General features: G+C 39.5%; 1 protein-coding gene across 5 annotated transcripts in view; it reads left to right on the top strand.

The window, feature by feature from the left end:
* Positions 1-5017: 5017 nt before the first annotated feature.
* Positions 5018-25759, top strand: part of CDH18 (cadherin 18) — a 153816-nt gene continuing 133074 nt past the window's right edge. For 3 of the 5 annotated variants that reach the window (XM_054164471.1, XM_054164470.1, XM_054164468.1), the window contains exon 1: positions 5493-5632. The gene's annotated coding sequence lies outside the window, so the exon portion shown is untranslated. Of the gene's footprint in view, positions 5244-5492; positions 5633-25759 lie in introns of those variants that run through there. The other 2 variants (XM_054164472.1, XM_054164469.1) reach the window with 1 other exon arrangement.

Genomic DNA, 25759 nt, shown 5'->3' with positions numbered 1-25759 from the left:
ATCGTGCACTCTGCACATATTCAGCAGCTGCCCTCAGAACAGTGGCTGCAACATTGAAATATTTCGTGATAAGGTGTATCAGTTATGACCAATCATGATGCAACATCAAACAACATACATTGTATTTATATCATACTTAACATATTTTTCAAAGAAAGAAAAAGAAAATACAAGCAGTTACATGGCCACTGCTATTTGTTTTCAGCAGAGGTGGTTCCATCTTTGTTCATTTTAAGGTTGATGGGACACATTGGTTTGTTGGGCATTTTTTTTACCCTTCCACTCTAGGAAAAAGAGAAACAATTTGTAACACTGGAAAGTTGCTGCTGGGTATGAGGGTAACTAGGATATTCCCTGATGCTTCTGAACAAGACACATGAAAATTTGCAGTACAATTTTACTCAGTGTATGAGCAGAATTTCTTGGCAGTAACTGTGCACAGGCCCAAAAACAAGGAAGCTTTGGACTGAAGTTCTTATTATTCATATCCCAATAGCTTAGCCATTCCTAATGCATTTATGGTACAGGAAATTTATAATCTATAAATGATATGTATTTTTCATTAACTTCTGTATTAATGAGCAATGTAGTCTTTTTATAATTGCTTGAATGTCAGCTGAATGATTAGTTCTTTAGGAGTTATCTGCAAGATGATTAATACAAGTTTAGCATATTAAGCACCAACAAAGAGGTTGGTTTTGTGGGCATATCCTATAGCTCAAGCTGTTGCCCTACAAAAGAGAAATTATTTCAAAATAAATCTGTAGAAACTTGCTTTCTTTTTGGTACAGATATATATGCTCCTTCATAATTAGTCCACTTCCTTTTCAGTACTGCTCTTAAACATATAACAAGTCAAAAGGTACAAAAAAAAGCCCCTTCTTTTTTCCCAACCCCTGTAAACCATTGTCACAAGCTCTCAAGTCTAAGAAGGGAACTTCCTGAATGTGACTGGTAATGTTCTGTGCTCTGATACACTGCTAGAATTGTGCAAAGTTTGCTGGACTGCTGAGATTTTAAACCCCATGCAGACAATGACTTCAAGAGTTATATCCAAAGTTCCCTGGAATTCCTTTGGCAACACTGCTGCAGTCAATAATCTCATTTTGAGGTTCTTTTCATAAGGCTTTTTATGCCCATGTCAAATTTAGATTCTAACATACAAACTCATGAAAGGATCAATAACACCAAATCTGAGCGTTCAGTCCTAAGTGTAAGCTTAAAAGAAATGTCAGAGTTCATTAAGGCTAACTCTTTTACATATTGACAGCTTCTTCCTTGAAATTGCATTAATTTTAGGTTGTTAAGAAAATCTTTGGTCATTTTATACCAAATTAGACCGCAGTGTTGATTATAATCTCTTTCCACCGATACTACTTGCTCCTGCAGTAGAGATGTCTCTGAAATGGTAGATATGTATGTACATGCATGCATTTGTGGTTTACACACACACATACATATATGTATAAAAGAAGAAACAAATGTAGATTTTTTCACCCTTTAAATGCTTTTCTGGAGCAACAAGACTTCCTTCTGCTTCTCACACTTCTTATTGCAGAAATAAATGAGTTGATGACTTATGCTCTATCTGGTGAATATTCATTATATGCTGCCTTATTCACTGAAATTGTGGAAAAAAGACTTTATAAGAGCATATTTTGTTTTCAGCTGTATCCTTGGGCTGTTACACATAAGCAGCATTTGATCAAATGGTTGGTAGGCTGAAGGGTAACCCTATATTTTGCCTCTTAATCAGTGAGGAGGGCATCTTGGAGGCTGGCTCCACATGAATTCTTTTTCATGTGATATTGTGTGGACCTTAAGAGAATAAAAGGGTTGTCTTGTAATTCCTTCCCCCTTCACCCCCCCAATGTAACTGATAGATTTGAAAGCTGTTTACCTCATAGTTCAGTAAAATAGTGAAAGCATTTGGATAAAAACAGCTCACCACCTAGATCACAAGATCTGAATCTAGTGCTATGCAAAATCTAACAGAAGTTGCATGAGAGAGAACATTCTGAAGACTGTGTATTAAAGCATTGATTCATATGTGCTGCAGTTGCAAGCCAGAGGACATATAAATAGCAAAGGGAAACAGCTTCTATTTCATTCCCTCTTAGAGTTTACATCTCCCAAATTCAAACATCTAGCTGCTTCTTGCTTTAGTTCACTACCCTGCTTGCAATGTAATTTTTAATGTATATCACTGAGCAGATCACAGTGATTTTGTTTGAAAAGTTCTCAAAATCCAGCAGTGGACTTTATCCTAACTTTGATACAGGTGAGTAGTGTTTTTCTTTCCATCTAATCTGGTAATTGTGCCATTAAGCAAGATTTGGGCAGACTGGAGAGCTGGGCAAAGAGGAATCTAATGAGATTCAACAAGGATAAGTGCAGAGTCCTGCATCTGGGAAGGAATAATAAATTGCAGCAGTAGAGGCTGGGAAGCAATCTGCTAGAGAGAAGCCCTGTGGAGAAGGATCTGGGAGTCCCGGTGGATAGCAAATTATCCATGCGACAGCAATGTGCCCTTGTGGCCAAGGCAGCCAATGGTATCCTGGGGTGTATTAAGAAGAGTGTGTCCAGCAGATTGAGGGAGGTTCTTCTCCCCCTCTACTCTGCCCGAGTGAGACCTCACCTGGAATATTGCATCTAGTTTTGGGATCTCTAGTTCAGGAGGGACAGGGATCTACTCGAGAGAGTCCAACAGAGGGCTACTAGGATGATTAAGGGACTGGAACATGTGCCGCATGAGAAGAGTCTGAGGAGCCTGTGGCTTTTTAGTCTGCAGAAGTGAAGACTGAGAGGGGATTTAATAAATGTTTATAAATATCTGAGGGCTGCATTTCAAGAGGGAGGGGACAGGCTCTTCTCAGTTGCATCCTGTGATAGGACAAGGAGTAACGGATACAAACGACAGCACAGGAGGCTCCACCTCAATGTGAGGAGGAACTCTGCTGTAAGGGTCACAGAACACTGAACAGGCTCCCTAGACAGGTTGTGGAGTCTCCTTCTCTGGAGACTTTCAAGACCCATCTGGATGTGTTCCTGTGTGACCTGCACTAGATTATATGGCTATGTGGTCCTGCTCTGGCAGGGGGTTTGGACTCGATGATCACCCAGAGGTCCCTTCCAACCCTTAATATCCTGTGATCCTGTGGTATAGCAACTTCCCTTCTGGTTATGTTAAATTGTAGAATTACTCATATCATCTCTCCTTTATCAGTCTAGATCACTTACACATGGGGTGCCCATCATTTACACTTTGGATGCTGCTACTGAACCATAATGCCAGTAACCAGTAGCTTTCTCTTCTGTCCTGCTGTTTCCTGCCTGGGCTTTGGGTCTGTTGGAGCAGGCTGTAGTTTCATGACTCACTACAGGGCACATGTCCTGCTGGCAGGAAGCTAGATTCCTGTGCACCAGAAGGGTATGGTGCCAGGGCTTCACTTGTATGTTAATTAAATTTTTAATACACTGCTGTGGCAGGTTGGATAAGCGGAGGCTGATGCTTTGCTCACTTTTCTGTGCTGGGTTAAGAACTGGCTGGAGGGCTGGGCCTAGAGAGTGGTGGTGAATGGTGCCACATCCAGCTGGCAGCCAGTCTGTAGTGGCATCCCCCAGGAATCAGTGTTTGGCCCGATCCTGTTTAATATCTTTATTGATGATCTGGATAAGGAGATAGAGTCCACCATTAGTAAGTTTGCAGATGACACCAAGTTGGGAGCAGGTATTGATCTGTTGGAGGGTAGGAGAGCTCTGCAGAGGGACCTTGACAGGCTGGACAGATGGACAGAGTCCAACACAATGGCATTTAACAAGTCCAAGTGCCAGATGCTGCACTTTGGTCACAACAACCTCATGCAGTGCTACAGGCTGGGGACAGAGTGGCTGGAGAGCAGCCAGGCAGAAAGGAACCTGGGGGTACTGGTTGACAGCCAGCTGAACATGAGCCAGCAGTGTGCCCAGGTGGCCAAGAAGGCCAATGGCATCCTGGCTTGCAACAGAAATAGTGTGGCCAGCAGCAGGAGGAAAGTCATTTTCTTCCTCTGTACTTAACACTGGTTAGGACACACCTTGAGTATTGTGTCCAGTTCTGGGCGCCTCAATTTTTAGAAGGACATTGAGATACTTGAATGAGTCCAGAGAAGGGCAACAAGGCTGGTGAGAGGTCTTGAGCACAAGCCCTATGAGGAAGGGTTGAGGGAGCTGGGGTTGTTTAGCCTGGAGAAGAGGAGGCTCAGGGGAGACCTAATTGCTCTCTACAAATACCTGAAAGGAGGTTGTAGACAGGTGGGGGTTGGTCTCTTCTCCCAGGCAACCAGCATCAGAACAAGAGGACGCAGTCTCAAGCTGTGCCAGGGGAAGTTTAGGCTTGAGGTGAGGAGAAAGCTCTTCACAGAAAGAGTAATTGGCCATTGGAATGGGCTGTCCAGGGTGGTTGTGGATTCACTGTCCCTGGAGGTGTTCAAAAAAGATTGGATGTGGCACTTGGAGCCATGGTGTAGTTAGTCATAAGGTGTTGAGTGATAGGTTGGACTTGATGATCTCTGAGATCTTTTCCAACCTAGTTGATTCTGTGATTCTGCTCCATTAGTGAAACCCCAAATCAAGAGAATGACATTAATCTTAACTCCAAATAAAGTGTATTTGGAGTAAGGATGTTATAAGAAGCCCAGATTGTGGAATGACTTCTGCATCAGCCATTCTGCCTTGATCCAGAGCAGCCTGAATGACATAAATTATTCACCAACTCACTGTTTATTATGTAGTGATATGAATATAAGGGTGTTAAAGAGCAGGCAATCCTTAAAGAAGTGGGGCTGATCTGGAAGCAGATGGGTGGCCAATATGAAAGCTCCAGCAGGGCTGGAAGAAGGCATTAAAGGCATCCTTCAATCTGAATCTTGCAGTTACCGTCGGACCATGTGGCTGGCTGATAAAGGAGCCAGCAGTTGGATGTTTAGCAGCCTGTGACGACTTTGCACAGAAATAGGAAAATTTATCGCCGGCGTGCCCCACCAATGCTGTACTGCCTGCTTTCGGCGGTGCTCCCCTTCCCTGCATTCCTCTCACCCGACAGCCCAGCCCTCTCGTCCCTCGGCCCCCCTCCCCGGCACCGAATTTAGAGGTTTGCTGTCGCCAAGCCGGAACCGTCTTTCAGCAGCTGTAGCAAGAAAAGGGGAGGTTCGCAGCCGCGCAGTTGCCGGACAAAGATGTGCCTGCCCGCACCGGTGATACCGGTATGTATGGTCGGAGGGATGGAGGAGGGGATGGCTGCATGGCGCTTTCTTTCCAGCACCGGGACGAGCTGGGGTCTGCCATTGCGCGCACGAAGGTGAATGCAGCCACGAAGTGCTGGAGAAGGGGAAATCAACACGGAGATGAAAGAAGGCCGGGGGCGTGTGGCGGGCGGGGAGCGGAGCGGAGGCGGGCGAGCGGCGCAGCCAATGGGCCGCGCTGCCGGCGCTGCAGGAGCTGCGGCGCGGGGTTGGGGGTTGCGAGGGTTGTAGAGTCGGGGCCGGCTGCCTCTGAGGACTGCGACCAGCTGTGCGGCCAGCGCTGCGAAAAGTCTCATTTTGCTTCTTATAAATTAAAGTGCCTTGTCACCAGTTAGGGCAAGTCATCCAAGGTAAGGCTTAAATAAAATAACACTTAAATATCTAGCAACATGGATATTTCTGGCCGGTCGTGCTGCTAATGCAGCCTTCTAAAGAGTGCAAAATATTTTTTCGATTAACGCTATCGCAGTGGGTCCACTTAAAGTTATCGCCGATACTATAAGCCTTACCCTTGTGGTGCTGTAGAATAGCGTTTGCTTATTCGAGGCAATTACAAAGGGACCCAGAAAATACAGGCTTGGAAAGGTAGCGGCGCTCTGTGTGTGTGTGTTTGTGTGTGACCGGGTTCGCAATACCTACAGTTCTGCTGCTTAACGGCAATAACGTGTAGATGCATTTTAATGGTGGTGTCAGGCAGATTCTTCAGCTCATCTCACATATATGAACCTTTCTATACAAAAGCACGCCATGTGAAACTGTATGTGAAGAACATTAAGCTTGGTATTTGAATAGAAATTTCAGATTTGTTTTTTCTTTCCTGTGTTTGTAATATTACGTGATAACTGAGGACTGAACTTGCAGGGGGGGAAAAAAAAACACCACCACCAAAAAAAAAACCAAAACCAAACCCCAAAACAACAACAAAATAAACCACCTCTTGCAGATTATCTGCTTATTAAAGCTTAAGCAGTGACCCAACTTTACTTTGTACAAATGCCATTGTAAATAATGCACAACCCGAAATGAATCCTCTGTTCATTTCCTCCTAGCTCACCCCCATAATATCTTTCTTAATTAACAAAAACGAATATGTGCCTGTAGTCCACACGACATTTTCACCAATTGCACTGCCAGTTGTTTGGAACTGTGTTCTTGCAAAAAAAGGAGCTCCCCAAGATGACTTAACTAATGTGCATCTTTGAAAACAACCTTTCTGAATCTGGTGTACCTAAGTGACAAGATCCAAGGAGGACAGGGTGCAGAAGCCAATGAAATGTGCAAAGTTTATATCCTTCTGTGTGTTTCCCTGAGTGGGTCTCTCTAAAGCAGTATGAACATTTCTTACATTTAGTGTAGTTCATTCAGATTAAGGTTTGGGATAAATCCATGATCGTCAGTGTCCCATTAGTTCTTCATGATCAAAAGTAATACAGTGGAAAACAGGTAACATTAACTACTTCAGCTAGCACAGGTAATTAAAACCACTGCCTCTGTTCAAGATAGATTTTAGTTTTCATTCAAAGACACTAAGCATAGCTCCTATATTTCCAATGCTTTACTTCATGCTGCAATCATACATAGTTGTGTGAAAACACTGAGGCCTTTCTTCTCCTGGACGGTAGCAAATACTTGTCTTAAGAGGAAATATTAAATTCATTTAAAAATTTGGCATATGTTTGACATTTTGCCTAACTATAAAGGTAAGAGCACTGCTTTAGAGAAATAAAGATTTCCCTAACCTACTCTATCACCTTTGACCGAGAATTTCAGGCTTTTCTGAAGAACATATGATATGTTACAATTAACTAATGCAAATTAGTGTTGTTTGTTGTTGTTGGCTATTGTGTGCATGGTTGGGTTTTTTGGTTTTGTTTGTTAGATGGATTGGTTTTTATGGAGATTTGTGGGAACAGTGTAATAGTTTTCTTTTGTAGTTGGTTAAAATTAGTAATCATCCTACTCAAGGACTCCAGTAGATAACTCTGAAAAACAGACTATCAAACAGAAAAAAACCCCAACCAACCAAAACCCAACAACAAACAAACCCAACCCATTCAGTTAGCTTCTCCCTCTAAAAAAATGAGAGGAGAAATAGACTGGACTTTTCTTTTAAATAGGAGCAGATCCAGTGCAGAACCATGATTTAGGGGGCACTATGCTGACTGAACCATTTATAAATGAGTTTCAAAATTAGTTTCCTTCCACTTTTAGGTGCTGAGGATCTGATAAGTCTTCACTAGAAAACGAGTGCTGGCCCTGGTACTAGGACAAAATGATAGGAGTGCTAACCCTGCTATTAGGACAAAATACTGTTCAAAGTTTTAATACTTTGATAGTTTAAGAGCATTTCTCTTTACTGCCTACATTAAAATTGCTGTTGCCTAGTGTTTTTTTTCCTGTAATGTACTCCAAGCCAATGACTTCATTGGTGCATGCTATGCTACCTTGTAATAGTTCTGGTGAACATAATGCAGTGTTATAAAACAACTGGGGATAAATGTCTTTAACATCCAAAGTAAGTGTGTGCAAATGCATGCCAGAGAGATATAGTTGTTACTGTACCAGTACTAACATTCCTGCAGTGCATAATATTTATGTAATAACCTTCAGGGAACAATCTGTATTTAAAAGTGATAATAAGACAACAAAACAAAACCAAACGACTTTGTCTCTGCAGTCAGTCTAGCTTCAATCACTGGTTTTAATAAGGACTGGATATTTATCAATATCTAGAAATAAACACATTTAAAATGTGAGTAATTGAATTGTTAGCTCTCAGCATGGAAGGCTTCGACATACATCCCAGGCTGATAAATGAAATTTGCAGAGTATGAAACATCCTGTTCCATGACTGAAAGGTTGAACTCTGGCTAGGGTCTACATTTCTGTTACTACAAGTAGTTCTGAAAATTATCAGTGTTATCCGATTGAATCAAACCAGCTAAATGCCAGTGAGTCATTTTTTTCCCTACAGATGATCATGATCTCCTGCTTGGACAGTTAACAGATAGTTAGCTCTGGCACACCTTTCCTACAAAGGGACCTAAGCTAAATCAGCTGTCATGACAGCTTGGTGCACAGTTTGCTTGTAGGCAATGCAAACTAGAGGTGGTAAATGACATGACAGGGAAGGAAGTGTATACATAGGAAAAAAAAAATACATGAAGTGTTTCTATTAATAGAAGAGATTCTATTCATCTTAGAGGAAGGAGACACATATATGAAGGTCATAAGCAGAAATAATATGGGAACCCCAAAATTGCCTACAAAGGCTTTATATTCCAGCATGTAAATATCTCTAGCATTAATCATAGTAAAAAAAAAAATGTTCTATTTTAAAGAGAGTATAGTCCAGTGATAAATTGAAGTGCTTTAATTACACCATTTCTTTGATAGGAATTCTTAGACAATGGTCTGAAGTGAACTGCAACTTCCTGTATTACATAATATTTACATGCATGATAATTACAGAACGAATATTGTACAATACTGTTTTAAAGAAATAATGACAAGCCTAATACTGAAGTGTTAGTGTCACCATTACTCTGTAAATTGGTTTTGATTATAACCAAAATTGTGCTCTTGGTTTCCAGTAAATGAAGCTACATGGAATTTTAAAATCCAATACAAGAACCAAAGTAGAATTTTTAAGAATCTCCTGAATTTGGAGCCAAAAAACCTCCAATTTTCTCTAAGGCAGAAAGAAGACAGACTGACAGAATGGTTTTTTGTTTTTTTTCCTCCAAAACTAGACTTTATCAGACAAACTACTGGTACTGAGATGCTTTAAATAATGTGCAATTCCTTTTTTGAAGTGATTTCTATGCAGATGGAGAATCAACAGAAATTTAAATAAAACCAGTTGAGGATTTGAAGGTGCTGAGCTAATGCTACACTTGCTACAGTTGCTACACTTTTTTTCAAATCTCCCAAGTCTCCTGCAGTTTATTTAGGGGAGGAAGAAGTTGTTGGTTTGGGTTTGGTTTGGTACATTGAACACTAACAGAACAACATAGCTATGCAGCTCTAAGAGACTTGATGGGGTGCTTGGTGCCATGGTTTAGTTGATTAGATAGTATTGGATGATAGGTTGGACACACTGATCTTGAAGGTCTCTTCCAACCTATTCTATTCTATTCTACTCTACTCTATTCTATTCTATTCTATTCTACTCCACTCCATTCCACTCCACTCCATTCAATTCCATTCCATTCCATTCCATTCCACTCTACTCCACTCCACTCCACTCCACTGCACTCCACTCCACTCCATTCTCTGCAAGTAACTGATGGGCATTTGCACATCTGCAGTTCTTGCATACTGAAAATACATTGAACAGATGCCTGAGACCTGTAGGAATTGTGATTTTGCATGATGGAAATTGCCATTTATATTTTTGTAGAATTTCTTCAAACTTGAGCAGAGTTAAAGCTGGGTTTGTTAGTAGTGTGTTATTGCATAACACTGATTCATCACTATTCATGAAACTGCTTCTTTTAAGCAAATATTCTTGTAATGGGACATGTTTAGTTTATGGACAAGTTTTTCCACCCTTACTTCACCTTATCTAGGTTTATCCAGTGCTTACATGGACAAATTTTAAAGGGTATTTGTAAAGTGTTGTATAAAAATACTCGTTAGCTCAGGTACTGGCTACATTTCTACCATAAGACTGTAGCAACCTGTGAGGTTTTTTATGTCTGTGCAGTATATTAACCCTGAATTCTCAAAGTACTTTACAAGAGGGATAATCAGTCACATTGCCTTGATCTTAGCAGATGGGAGGAGTGAGGCAGTAGGATGGGCGTGAAGGTGGAAGTAGGCACTGCTGTGTCCTTGTCTAGTTCCTTCATCAGCTGTGGGAGGTAGAGCTGGCATTGCAAATCAGCCAGCTTCAGGTTTTTCTTTCACTGTGATGGGATCTTACACTTGATTTGTTTTTGACTGTTCTGTGGAGAAACCTGCTTCTTCCTGCTGGTGACATAGGTAGTTTGACCTGAACTACATGCCTAAATGTAGGTCCACTAATCTGTCCATCTTGTCTTCTTCCTGTGAAGTATTTCTGTTCAAAACAACAGACTCTCCGACTCTTTGTTTTGGTATATGCAGGTGTATCATAGAATCACAGAATGGTTTGAGTTTAAAGTGATGCTTAAAAAAAGCATGCAAAAGTTAGTGATCATATCCTGCAGCAGTACAATGAATTATTTCTTGACCCATGCCTACTTATTTTTACAGGTGAAAAGGTGTATTTCCATAATTAAATTACTTCTTTTAAATAATATTATGTGGTTAGATCACTCAATCAAACAAGTAATATATTGTTATGTCAAAGTTACACCTTTGGATTTGAATGGATTTCTGGCTAGGAGTTGGCCCAGCTTTCTATTGTTGATGGTACTTGAATTGATTGTACAAATAATTAAAATAACACAGAGACCTTCTCTGTAGTAGGGCAAGCATCTGAGATGCTCAGATCCAGCTTTGAGACCCTGTCCAGTGAATCATGTGCTATTTGAAAGTACAAGTGTTCCTTCAACAAAGGAACTTTACTATAATTAGTAAAAAATTTAATGGTTTAGCAATGATGATAGGAGATGGAAAGTGTTGCTATTAATTTTCAGGGTGTTGGAGTGCCTATGCATGTGTTTGTGCATATCTGAAGGAACAAGTAGCTGCTAAAAGGGAGGTAGCTCCTTTAGCTTGTGCAATAGTGAGAAAGATTTAATTTGACTGCAAGAAGGTATTTTTAACAATGACATATTGTATTAGCACCTTGGAACTGTTGACTCTTCTAAGTGTAGAATCGTGGCTTTCAGGAGAATTGAAATAAAACTAGGGCATGTGAGCAGCACTGTAGTATGGCAGCTATGAACTGCCTATGGGAACTGCCAGTATTTAAAAATGAAAAGGAAACTAACTTATATCTGGCTAGATCACTATTTAGTTCATGATTTACATATTGTTCTTTATAATATATGTTATGTCTTCTTACTGGAGTCATAAAACAAAAGCTACACATCATTTATTAAATGCAATTTCCACACACTTTGCTGATGAATAAAATTTGTTACATATTTGCCATTCCTTAAAGCACGAATTTGTGTATTCATATTAGGGAATTTGAGATTAGAGTTCTTATCTTGCCAATTTAGCCTAGAGAGATCTTGTATATTTTCATATTTGCATGGCAGAAGGTGTAAAATAATCAGTTCATTTAGCATTGTATGTTAAGTTTTGTTTGTTTGGGTTTGTGGTGGTTTTTTTTATATATATATATTAAAGTTCTGCTCTGTCTAAGACTTCTTTCAGAAAACTGCTGAAGAAATGTAGTGTTCATTCTTGCACTCATTCATTTTCAGTGAGAGGACAACTAATGCTTTGAAAACCAATGTAGTTTTTATTGGAAAGCCTTCTAAGTGTTTTTTAAAAGTGGTAAGACATCTGCAGGCAAACATGTTTTTGAGTGGTGCTCAACATTTCTATCTGGTTGCTTCTTTCAGTGTCAGATACAGCCTGCAAACTATTCGTAGTACAACTGTGTCATATGAGGTCTAATATTTCCTAAATGAGCTGGGTTTATTTGTTATTCTGTATATTATCAGGACAGCTACCCCAGGCATAAGTTTTATGGTCTATTAATGTGGTGAGTGCCCCAGAGTTGCCTCAGGGAGCAGCATGGTGGGAAGATAGTTCCTGTTCCTGAAGCAGATGATGTGACCTGCTGCCAGGAGTGTCTTCAAACAGCAGCAACCTTTTCACATGCACATTATGGGCTTGGAGGCTGTGTGTAGGTTATAGGTGAACAGTTCTGACAGAGTACCATAGATCCGTCCCTGGCTTGGTGCTGGGAAACAAACATGTTCTGGTGGTGTGTGTCTTTTGGAATGCTGTGAATTGGACACTGTAGGTTTAGAGGGAGTACAGAAATATTGTCCTGGAGGAGGCCTTTCTGTTTCTTAGGTTCAGCTCAGAAAACTGCGTCATGCTAATAACAAGCATGTTGGAGACCTCTTGACCTCTTCAGGTGAAGGGAATTGATACTGAAAGTATATCTTACTGGAAGCAAGCCCCTGAGAATGTAGAGGAGCTTATGGAAAATGTATGCAAGATGACTTTGCCAAAAAGTAGTTACTATTTTGTACTGGTTGGGTTTTCATTTAATGTCTGTGTTGGTTTGTTGGTTTTTGTGGTTTGGTGTTCTTTTTTTGTTGTTGTTTTGTTTTTTGTTTTTTTTTTCCCTACCCTAGTTTTTTGTGGTTTTTTTTTTTCCCCCTTTTTTTTTTTTTTTTTTTTTTTGCGTGTGTTTCTGGGTTGGGTTTGTTTTGTTTTTCCCTTACATTAATTTTCTTCCAGATTAGAGACCTCTGCCATTTTATATGAAGGTTTGGCAAGTTCCAGATCTAATGCAGCGAAAATGGGAGAAGCAACAGGCTGGATATGGGGAAAGAAAAGTAGGGCACCTTTATTTTGACACTCTTTCTTTAGCCATGAGGAAGATGAATAGAAAAGGTGACCACAGAGATTTTATTTTTTATATGCCTCTGAAAACTAGCCTCCTAGACAGAAACTATTCAGGAGATTTGAAAATACCTCTGAAGCAATGCCAGGAGGAAGAGCTTTGTTGACTACAGCCTTGCATTGTGACTTGAGATGCTTAAGGCTATGTAAGGTCATGTGAGGAGTGATTTCCTGAAGCTATTAATGCCCACTGTGCTACTAAATTCAGCTTGGCTTGTGTTGTTACATTATGGTTTTTGGTCAAATGTACTATGTCATGGCAACATGCTTTATATGTTTCCTAGTTCTCAACTGAATCAGGAGAAGCTCCCATTTATGGTTTGGTCTGGTTTGGTTTTAAAACCAAACAAAAAAGTATAACATTCTTGGAGTGCAATGAGTTTACTCCACAGGGCTGTTGTGTGATAATTACTGCTTATTACATTATAATGAGCACTTAACTCTATTCATTGTGGAGCATATTATATTTTAATGAGTGTTGTGACTCCCCTGCAGAGCAAAACTCAAGAATGTAACTGCACGTGCCTCATTTAAATCGATGCGTTACACATTTTGGGAATTGCATACATGCACTTATTTGCAGCACATAGGTGAGAACCTGCCTTTACAAACAGGGTATTACTTTTCTTAACTTAGCAGAAACCCCAAAACATGCATATAACTATACTTAACATTCCTATTTCCTTACAGGTGAAAGAGGAGTGGTTTTTTATTAAGAGAGTCTTGTATTAAAGGATCATTTGTAAGTATTTTGTTCAGGATTTCAATCCACTTAGTAAAATAAAACTTGTGAATTAGTGAGATTTGGTACACAGCCCCCTCCAAATCTACAGTTTTCAGATGCAAGTTTATGTTTGTTTTGTTTTGTTTGTTTAATATTAATAACCATTTAAGTAAGTTTACATCAAGGGTAGACTAAATAGGGGAACTTTAAAATAGAAATTGGCTTTTTTCTGCTGAGGATTGTCAACATACTGGAACTGCTGTATTCAGGAAAAGGAGAACCGAAAACTGAATGCCATAGAAATTGATTTGTAGATAAGGTCTTAAGCCTGTCACCCTGCCTAGTCAACCTTTGTAGATTGCTGGTGATCTTGCTGTGACACTAAAGCTTTTGATAATGATATTTCTGTAATGTCTACATACAGTGTTAGCCCTAAAGGGAAAAGCTGTGCTCTTCTCTATTGTCTCTTGATGTTGCTATACAAGCAGCTTGAAAACAAGTCAGCCTGAAAAATGCTGCTCTATCAACATTCAGGCTTAAAAATATGAACTGATTTTCCATTGTGGCACAGTTTTTTATCCTTTGTGAAACCGGAAAACCACCTTAATTTTCTTATTCTAAAAATTGTAGTATTATTAAATTCAAGCTCTTTAATCAAACAATACTTTTTGTTTTCTTTACTCTTCTTGTACAATTATACTTTTATTTTAACATCTTTGCCATTCACAGAGACTTGCAAGCAAGAATTTACTGAATGTATGAGTACGCAACAATTATTTACTGGCTGGTACAAATGGTAAATAAGGAGGAAGGTTAACCTGCTTCTAGGCAAGTGTGGGTTTCTTTTGTGTACCTGTACACCAGAGATTTACTACTCAGGTGGGGAAATGGGAACCTCCATTGCTGCTGAGGATAGGGCAGTAGTTGTTCTTGTTGAATTATTTGTTTTCCCATCTCCACACTTCTTCCCTTGTGCTTTTACACTTTTTAATGGATTTATTTACTTTTTCATGACTTTGTCATTACTACCCACTCTGTATTGTCACGTCTGTCTTCATTTTAGCTGTAGCTACATTGGAGGTCCACATTATTTGTTCCATTTTGGAGTCCTAAATATACCTGACATTAGACAACATTATATTTGGAACAAAGATGGACTTTTATTAGTTGCAGAAACAAGTAGCTTTAAAAATTGATAGATTAAATCCAATTTGGCCTCTTCCCAGCTATAACTATGAACATGTTTTGTCTGTAGGAAATATTAGCTTAAGAACTGCACATAATAGCTGGCCTTTTAAGCTCCTTTCTCCAACATATCTCATGCTGATGAAAGTGTTGTATTACCTGATGTGAAATTCTGCTAAGTAATTTTAGCAATTGATCAAAAAAGCAGAAAGGAAAGGATAAAAGAGATTAAATAAAGGATTCAATAAAGAAGTAAAAATATGTCATTTAATAAAGACATTGAAACCTTTTTTTGGATATGTTACAAGAAAAGAAGGGCATGACTAAACCTGTTTTTTGTTCCTCCTGAAGTACTGTTGCAGATTATTGTAGTACAGGTGTCAATTAGAGTCAGCTTCTTTATGTCTCCTTATCTTTTTCTTTTCACAAGAAGATGTAGTTAGCTTTACAGGTTGCCACATAATGAAATGGATTTTTTTCCCCTGTCAGTAAGCTATTTATACTCTATGAATCTTACTCCTAAAGAGGATTACAGGCTTAGACCAAATAATCAGTGTTCAGAAATTATTTTTAGACTATTATAAGAAATATACTAGATACTGAAAATTATACCCATCTTCTGCTTAACTTTGGCTCACAGGGGAAAATACATTTGCATATGGAGTTGGATTCCTACCTTGATATGTGTTGAGATCCTCAGCCAAGGGTGTCTGGTTTTTATTGGCAGTCCTACTCAACAGCACAGAAAGAACTTTTGCAATGGAGATGAGTTCTCTTCATACCTTCCCATCATATCAAGCAAAGGGCTACTATCATTTTTGTAGCCTGAATAAAGACTAAAATGTGAAGAAAATTTGTATTCAGGGAGCAGGTCTTTGCAGCAGGGGTGAAACCAGAACTTAAGAAATGTTCTTCAGATGTATGCATCTGATTTTTTGATATTGGATACCACTCTTGTCCCATCTGCAACAGAGGTAGCAGTAGTGCTGGAGTCATCTTTACAAATTTAGGGAAATGTTCTTCCATCCAATTGCTTACTAATGCCTTTTTTAATGATAGCAAGTCCTTCTTGCTATAAGGACTAAATGAGTTCTACATTTCAAGTCTTTGCATAAATTGAGGGAAAAAGCGCTACTAACAAAACTTAATTTTTCAGCACTTGAAAAATGCTGAGTGGAAAACATTAATCATTTCTTTAGTATGATCTAGCTGAAAGTTATCAGTTTGTTGGGGGTTCTGTGTGAGTTTTTTTTTCAGCCTAACTTAAAATGTTTGTTTATACCTGTTATAAATTCTCATGCATATATTTGTTTCCGTCTCTGTTCTTTAATGCATAAATACATCCTATAATATTTTTTTAGCTTACACTGCAAGGTGTAAAAATCTATAACAAATGCAACATTCCTGTGTGAGAAGTCTCAAAAATGTTGATCTTGAATAGATTCATAAAGGCCTTTTAAGAATGACATCTTAACATTTATTCATTCTGATCCTCTACAGTTTGCACTTCTTCAGTTCAAAAGACCACATAATTCTCTACTGCCTAAAGGCCTGAGAGATTCATTTTGCTCACAAGCAAAATTAATAAGTATTTTCAGCTACCTCCATTTTGTTTAAAGTTTGTCTTTGAAAACTTAACATGATGAATTTAAGATTTCCTTTCAGGCACATACCTATTTCTTTTCATTATTTGTATTTTGACGTTATACTTCTCAATCCTCATTGCTCAAGTGCAGTAGAGGATTATTGAACTCCTCTTTTCCAGGTAGCTCCAACAGACTGCAGTACTTACTCTTTCTTTTGAACACCTTTTTATAAGTAAGTGGCTTGTGATATCTTTGATTTTGCCTAATTGAAATCTCTGAAGTGAAAAAAAATAAATAACTGAATAGAGAGGTGAGCTGCGTGCCTAAGGTTGTACATAACCTTATTTTGCTTTCAATCATTCTTCTATTCTTATGCCTTATGGCCAAGTAACCCTCTAATACTATTGCTTTCTTCATCCCTATCACCCATTCCTGGATTTGAGTCTCTCAATTATCTGTCTTGATATCTGATATCTTGATATCTTGATATCTGTCTTATCTACCTTGAAGAGAAGCTTCTGAATTTGCTTTTGTGTTTATATTCCCTCTGAATCCTGCTCAAAGCTTAACTGGCCTCTTTTTCAGTAGCTTGCCTTTCGTGTCACACCTTGTTTAGGCTTCTGTTTCTTATGACAGGACTGTCTTAAAACTCTGTTTAAATACTGTTTAAATTACAGATGTTCAAGAGGGGATCGGACGTGGTACTTGGTGCCATGGTTTAGTCATGAGGTCTGTGGTTACGGGTTGAACTTGATCTTTGAAGTCTCTTCCAACCTTGGTGATTCTGTGATTGTGTGATACTCTTTACACAGATAGTTCAGCAGAAGTCCTGCACCTGGTTTGGCATTACCCGGTGTGACACCACAGCGTGGCTGCTAGCACTCCTGTGGAAAAGGATGTGCAGTACTCTTAAACAAGAAGGTCAAGAAAATGCAGTGTTGATTGGGAAGCCACTGAGGTTCTGGAGAATCTTTTATTGCCAGGTGATGAGAGAGAAGGTACCACAGGAAGCTACTTGCAGTAGTAGAGGAGCCAGAACACAGCTCTCCTGGATGGTACACAGCAACACAGCAGGGGACAGTGACCATAAGAGACAATGAATGAAATTTCTGTTGCATGTGAGGAGGCAGCTTTTCACAAGGAGCAAGGTTAAGCACTGTGCTACGTTGCTTAAAGACAGACCTCCATCTCTGGAAGTTTTTAAAACTTGTGTGGACAAGGCCCTAAAGCAACCCAACCTGCTTTGAGGAGAAGTCTGGACTAAGGATCTCCAAAAGCTCTTTCAGCCTACATTTTTGCTTTTCTTTTACAGTCTGCAGTCCCATTTGCAGTGAGTGTTTACTTTGTCATTTGGCATTTTAAAAAGAATCACTCACAGTGTGCTGGGTTCTTTGGAGTTACATGGCAACTTCACAGGAATCAAATCCAATTCTAAGTCTTTAGCACTGTTCTTATTTAATAGTCTTGATATGGGAACATGCTGCATCTATTAAGTGCTTGTTTCTAGTTACCTTGGATATGAATGTCCACTTCAAATTTCAGTGACTGGAGAAACCAGATTAGAGAATCTGATAGACTGACTTTTGGAGGATACTTCTTTACCTGTACAGACATAACGCTCTTATTTAGCAGATATCTACATTTAGCCCCTATGTGGGGCTAAACTAGCAGTGGCTTATTACCCAGTGACCCAATTAGCTTAGCAGTAAAGTGGGATTGTGAGCTCTAGGGGATCAATTGGACTTGATGATCTCAAAAGTCTCTTCCAACCTCAGTAGTTCTATGATTCTATGACCCTTCCCCAGCAGAGAAGTGAACTGGGAAGATAAGAGAGTACTCATGTGTTGAAATTAAAATGGTTTTCATGAAGCACTAATGCAAATATAAAATATATAACGGTACACTTAGCCCAGCAAATGTATATTGTTTAGGATATAGGATATAGCGTTGGATACACCTGTGAGCCATCTTGAGTCAGGCACCCTGGATGACTCAAAACTGCCAATGGCCTGCAGCCCATGGCATGCCTATAATTCTATCCCAGCAAAACTGGGACAGTAGGGCAGAATTTAAACTCTTTTTCTGATTTCTCTGTGTTTAGAATTATTTTTCTTTTCTCCTCAAATGGCATGCCACTGCAATTTAAAATGTCAATTTACAGAATGGCCTGGCAGAAGACATTAACCCTTAGTGCACTTCCCAGTGGGATGTGGCCTTGCTGGCCTTAAGTAAAAGGAAGCATCAGCCATTCTGAAGGAGTGAATCTACTGCTTCACTGCTGTATATATTTAATATTTTCCTATTTTCCAGTGCAGCTGTATTTGATAATCCTAAGTAAATGCTACATGTGTAGTGCATTGTGTAACCTTTGGAGAAATCTCAAACAGCCTCATTATCGTTTTCCCCCAGTATATGCTAAATAACACGGGGAAAATAGATCTCTTGCAGATGGACACAGAAAACAATGTGGATGCTGCATTAACCATAAACACTATCTTTTTTGGTTATTTGTAATCTTTTTCAAGAAGAATAATATTGTTATATTTGTCAGCTTTAAGTTCACTGGGAGTGTGTTTTTAAAACAAAAATAGTTTATTTTGCTAAGTTGATTTAATCTTTCAGCTGTAATGTTTTAAATTTTCTTTATCCAGAATGTGAGACCTATTCTTAGGCAAGAAACAGTTTTGTATCAGCTTAGTGAGGTTACTTTCTTTTACAATTTGCACAGACTACTGTATTTCATCTTTTCTCAAATTCAAATGTATCAGCACCTGATGGAATCATAATTGAGTTCAGCTGTCAGCTCTGGCCAGCTACTCCAAAATAATCAAATGTTTCTATTTCTTAGAAGTGGCAAGAGTACTGTATCATTTTTGCTGTTGCAGCATCTCCTAGAACTTCCTAATTTTTTTCTACTTTTTTTGAATGAGAAAGAGTAATTTTGATTTTTGTTTCCCCCCCAGCATAGAAATCAAACTAGAGTGTGTTCTATCTAGACAGAAATTACGAAAGAAGCTACTTTGCTCTTACCTTTTCTTTCTTTTCCATGGAAACTGTGTGTCTTCTGAATTTATTATAGATTGCTGACAATGAAGAAATAAAATGTGACATATCTCTGGTGTTTATTTTTTGACTATATGCCTTTTTTATAATTTGGAGGGCTAGAGATGCAGTTATCATTGCAATAATACTGCTTTGCAAGTGCCTTTGATATTCCCATCTGAAGTTTATGATTAGCTGTACAGAACCAGGCCTACAAATACCTCCTAAACAAGTTGCTAAAAAGGGACTAAATTAAATGTGTGTTTCCCATGCTAAGTAAGATGCTATTTTTCCTTTCTAGGTGTTGTGAAATAAGCAGGTAATTAATTTTATTTAAAGTAAGTGCAGAAAAGAAGCACTGCCTCGTCTAGAGCACTCATCTGTAGCCCAAGAAGAAGGTGAATTCAGTGTTTGCTTATTCATTGCAACAGAGCAATTTTTATCTTGTGTAGCAGGTGACATTTACTTGTGTTTAATGACCAATCTTAATTAGATATGTAGCAAGAGGGGCTGAACCAACTGCCTGATTTTTACCACTGGGTCTATGGGACTTGGCAACAAATAGGATCTTAGAGACAGGCTTTGCATTTACCCAGCTCATAAGCACTGAAGCTGGCTGGCGTGGCCATAAGATTGCCAAGGAAGGGGAAAAAATCTGGAAGCCAAATAATAAGTGTTTCTAGTCTGGCTCCCTAAGGGACCCCACTCACAGCATCTTCTTTTGATTGTGTAGTGTATTTTAAATGCTGCTGGATTCAGTGAGTGGATTCAGCCAGCTACATCTGTGTAGCAATGTGGCCAGTCCTGGAATAAGTCGTATCTTGTAAAGATAGTGTGTTATTAAATGCTGCCACCTGCCCTGTGAGAACTGTCTTCTGTTTTCATGCTTTTACTGGTTTTGACTATACTATAAATGTAAGATATCATAGAAAACTGATGAGTTTTGTTCGCTCTTAGTTCCATAAACCAGAGACTTTTCTTAAAGCCATAGCAAATCTCTAATAAAGTTTACTGTGGTGTCTGTGGTATTCTGCCATTTCTTCTTCTTATCTGTCCTCCAAAACTTTAAGACTGTGGTCTGAAATACTGCCTTGGTTGCTGCTGATCTTGGTGGAAAGATTACAGCCTACCTCTGCCACTCTTCACCACATTCTGCTGGAAGTTATTATATCCTTCTATTTCACAGTAGAATTGCATCTGTAGCCTGTTCTTAACTTGTCTCTGTCAAATCACATCCATTTAAAGACAAAGTGTAATCTGATAATAAATGTTTCTTCTGGTACCAGGACTGGCTATGCATGCAGTTAAGCTAGTGTATCTGAGGAAGCAGTAACATACAGAGGTGAAAGATGTTAATGAGAAACCTGGGGAAGGTCATGGATGGCAACCCTTTCACTTCACTCACTGCCATCCACAAAGATATTTAGTAACAACTGCGTAGAAGTGAGAAAATATGGGTGGAAAACTAGCAAAATACATCACAGATTTGATGATAATATTTTTTGCTACACTTTTTTTACTTCTTGTCTTGCTGTGATTGCCCCCAAATGCAAGTTTTCTTCCTCATAACATTGTATGTTATATCTGATGAGCAAGTGGGCAGTGATGCCTCAATATGGCATTAATTTTTATTTTAACTTCTCAGCTTCAACTTAGAGAATTGGGAAATGAACTCTGCTTAATGAGCAGGACTCACTAAAATTAACGAAGATAATGAGCCAGAAATTTTGCTGATTAGTGCCTTATACAGCATCAATGAAGTCAAAACTATCGCATAGATTGTAACTCAGAAGTAGTTTGGAAGGATGTCCAGAACTCTTTCTTTTGGCCTTTTTTAGTTATTTCAAGTATTTCCTATTACACAAAGGTCTGCATCTGCTGCCAAAAGTTGTAATTGGGCCTGCAGATAATGCAATTAACATAATGTCTACAAATTTACTTTTTCTGCCATCAGAAGCCATCTAGAGAAATGTTACACTGGAATTGTTGAGGCATTGTTCATTGTTGTTTCCAGTACTCTTTTGGTGGCAGTATGGTTAAATGTTCTTTAACATACCTCCCAGAATTGCGGACTTAATTACCAAGATAAAAAAAGAATATAAATCTACGTGGATATATGTTTGTTTGTGTCTGTGTGCATTTAACAAGTCCAAGTGCCGGGTGCTGCACTTTGGCCACGGCAACCCCATGCAGAGCTACAGGCTGGGGTCAGAGTGGCTGGAGAGCTGCCAGACAGAGAGGGACCTGGGGGTGCTGATTGACACCCACCTAAACATGAGCCAGCACTGTGCCCAGGTGGCCAAGAGGGCCAATGGCATCCTGGCCTGTATTAGGAATACTGTGGCCAGCAGGAGCAGGAAAGTCATTGTGCCCCTGTACTCTGCATTGGTTGGGCCACACCTTGAGTACTGTGTCCAGTTCTGGGCCCCTCAAAGAAGGACATTGAAACACTTGAACGTGTCCAGAGAAGGGCAACAAGGCTGGTGAGAGGCCTTGAGCACAAGCCCTATGAGGAGAGGCTGAGGGAGCTGGGATTGTTTAGCCTGGAGAAGAGAAGGATCAGGGGTGACCTCATTGCCCTCTATAACTACCTGAAGGGTGGTTGTAGACAGGAAGGGGTTGGTCTCTTCTCCCAGGCAACCAGCACCAGAACAAGGGGACACAGTCTCAAGCTGTGCCAGGGGAGGTTTAGACTCGAAGTGAGGAAAAAGCTCTTCACTGAGCGAGTCATTCGTCATTGGAATGGGCTGCCCAGGGAGGTGGTGGAGTCACCGTCCCTGGAGGTGTTCAGATTGGACGTGGCACTTGGTGCCATGGTCTAGTTGTGAGGTCTGTTGGGACAGGTTGGACTTGATGATCCCTGGGGTCTCTTCCAACCTTAGTTATACTGTGATACTGTGATCTGTGCTCATGTGAAGGCTTACTTTCTGATAAAAAAAGCACAAAAAATATACATGTGGAAAGATACAGGCACTGCATATTATAATTTTTAAAAAAAATTAAGTAGTCTTTTATTTAGTATTTATCTGTAGATCTGCAGAGGAGTAGTAAGTTCATATATGTACTTCTTATGTTCTAATGGGCCTAGAATGGACTCATTGAACAATAAAATAAAGATGATTTTGTAGCTAGATGTACCAGTCTAGTTAGTAAGGGAAAAAATGTTGTGGCCTACATAGTGCACTTTTGTGAGTAGATACTGGTAAATGGCTGGAGGTGATGAAATCATAGGGGCTTCCTTTCATGTATCAGATCAGTTTTGTGCCTTGGTTATCTATAGCAGTGCTTATTTTTGCTCTTAGTTTACAGTTCTTCAGAACACAAATATTTTGCAGTCACTGTAATTACAGAAAGTTTAATATACAGATCAAGTTTCCTAACAGAGATCTTTTCTAAAGCAAATTTGCTTGTGTAATGTTACAGCTTTACTGTAAGTTGTAGAGTTAGAAATACCTAGGCATTGATTTCTACTTGCACAGATTCTTAACTTTATGTAGTATGGCTAATGTGTTCCAGTGGTGGGACATCTTCATCTGTAATGCTTGGCATCCACATAAACTTGCAGAGAACCAGAATTGGCTAAGCTGCTGGTGAGTAGGTGACAAAAGCTGAAAAAAGCACCTAAAAAAGCACCTAATACTCTACAATTAATAATGTTGTAGCTTCTTTCCTTACAATGTGTGTGACATACTTGGCATGACATGGGAAGGTTCAGTTGTTAGATCTATAAAAGTACACACACTGAGATAAAAAGGCACACAGTGAAAGGTCATATTTCTTCTCAGTTTCTTGGAGTGTAGGTGGTTTAGCAACTAAAACTAGCGGAAAAATATATTTGTGAAAATCCTTGATTTTTTCTTTTCCCAAGAGAGATCTTTTCATTGTTAAATCTTTAGATTATTTTTGTTCATTTTTCTCTTCAATTATCACAAATCCTGAAGTGGCCAATTACTATTGTAGGCCAACTTTGTCTAACAAGAAACAATGCTTAAAGTAATGCCAGAGTGAAATATGTCAAGATGTCAAAAATGTCTTCTGGGTAGGAGAAAAACTATTGTCAAGAGTGCATAAGTGAGAAGGGAAGAAACTACGTTTGTTGGGCCTAGCTCAAAAAGACACTTTGGCTGGGAAAGCTTAGCAGTGCTCTGCAATGACAAGGTTTCATCTGAGAAATACAGACAGTGATGCAGCAAAAGCAAAAGCAAGTCCTCTGACTTTAGTTCAGATTTGGCATTGGTGTAAACAGGTTAAGCATTTTTCCTCTTAAAAATACATTTATAGTTGCTTTTAATATAATTATGACTCACAATACTGGATATAAACCTCTCGATTAATACATGCAATGGGCTTATGCATGACATCTTGGTCCCCAAATTGGAAAAACAGGGACTTCAGGGGTGGACCACTCACTAAATAAAGAATTGGGTGGATGGTCACATTCACAGAGTTGCGATCAGTAGCATAATGTCCAAATGGAGAGCAGTGAGAGGTGATTTCCCTCAGGGGTCAGTATTGGGTGCAGTGTTGTTTAATGTCTTTGTTGGTAATATGGATGATGGGATTGTGTGCACCCTCAGCAAGTTTGTGGATGACACCAAGCTGTGTGGCCTGGTTGACATGCTGGAGGGAAGGGACACCATTCAGAAAGACCTGGACAAGCTTGAGAGGTGACCCCATGCCAACATCATGAAGTTCAACAAGTCCAACTGTAAGGTCCTACACTTGGGTTAGGACAATCCCATGCACAGATATAGGCTGGGTGGAGAATGGCTTGAGAGCAGCCTTGAGGACAAGGACTTGGGGGTGTTGGCTGATGAAAAACTCAACATGAGCTGGCATTGTCCAGAAGGCCAACTGTATCCTAGGCTGCATTAAGAGTGACCAGCAGGATGAATGAGGTGATTCTCCTGCTCTATCTACTCTGCTCTCATGAGACCCCCACCTGCAGCACTGTGTCTAGGTCTGGTGCCTCCAGCACAAGAAGGACAACTGTTAGAGTGGGTCCAGAGGAGTCCACAAAGGCGATCAGAGGGCTGGAATACATCCCCTGTGAGGACAGAATGTGAGAGCTGGGGCTGCTCATCCTGGAGAAAAGGAGGAGAGGGGAAGCTACTGGTAGCCCCACGTTTTGTCCAGGGGGGTTCTTGTGTTGTTTACAAATTGTAAATACATCTAAATACTGTATATTTTGTACATACTACTTGCATTTCATATTTCTAGATTTTAGTTTTGCTTGTAAATATAGCTTCATTTGCTTCCAACTGAGCTGGTCTGGCAATTTTATTTTGGGGGGTAATTTCAACCCACCACACTCTTCAGTTATAAATTCCCTTCTTTATTGTGCTTGTTAGTTAGAAATGTTTTAGAGTCTAGAAGTGGGAGATTTAGCTCAGCTGTGTGACTATTTTTTTTCAAAGATCCTCAAGTATATTTTCAAGAAGTTGGTATCCAAACCACTGGTTTTAAGATTTACAAAGTTTCTCACTAAGATGGTAAGTAAGGGTAACTTTAATTCTAAATGGGTTAGATGTTTCTGAATAAGTAATTTCACCTAATGTGGTAGAATGCAACATCTTGATTTGCAAGTCAGAAGTGTGGGGTTTTTTGGTTGTTTGTTTGAATCAATATAGTCAGTAGATCTTATGGTTTAATAAAGTTCACTTATGAATGATGGTGGCTGTGAACATTCTTATTGATTATTTCTATTTTATAGAAGGAAGGAAACAACTGATGGGTATAAAGATGACTATTTCAGATGACCCTGAGTGATAGACAACTGACAACTAACTGCACTCTCAGCTGTTGGTGTCAGGCTGCTGTAATGCAAGTAGCATGCGTCAACACTTCCGTAATCATATGTAGTGTTTCTTCATTGTATGGATTTACTCTGTTACATAAACAAAGAGATTACGGACAGAAAAACAGTCTGCATTTATATAAGGAAGTTATGTGGGTATTTGATACATACAGCTGTGAATTTCCATGGTTTATGATATGGCTGCATCAAGAGAAGCATAGCCAGCAGGTCAAGGGAGGTTATTCTCCCCCTCTGCTCTGGTGAGACACCACCTGGAGTACAGCATCCAGTTCTGGAGCCCCTATTACAGGAAGGATCTAGATGGTCTGGAATATGTCCAGACAAGGGCCACGAGGATGATTAGAGGGCACAGGCGGAGGGATTTGCTGCTATTCAGTCTGAAGAAGAGAAGGCTCTGAGGAAACCTTATTGTGGCCTTCCATTATCTTAAGGGGGCCTACAAGAAAGCTGGGGAGGGACTTTTTAGGGTGTCAGGTAATGATAGAACTAGGGGGAATGGAACAAAAATAGAAATTGGTAGATTCAGATTGGATGTTAGGAAGAAGTTTTTCACCATGAGGGTGGTGAGACACTGGAACAGGTTGCCCAGGGAGGTGGTAGA

This window comes from Dryobates pubescens, chromosome 9 (assembly GCF_014839835.1).
Source record: "Dryobates pubescens isolate bDryPub1 chromosome 9, bDryPub1.pri, whole genome shotgun sequence".
In the NCBI taxonomy this organism is placed as follows: domain Eukaryota; kingdom Metazoa; phylum Chordata; class Aves; order Piciformes; family Picidae; genus Dryobates; species Dryobates pubescens.
The sequence above is the reverse complement of the archived record's forward strand: the minus strand, read 5'-3'. Positions and strand labels throughout refer to the sequence as shown.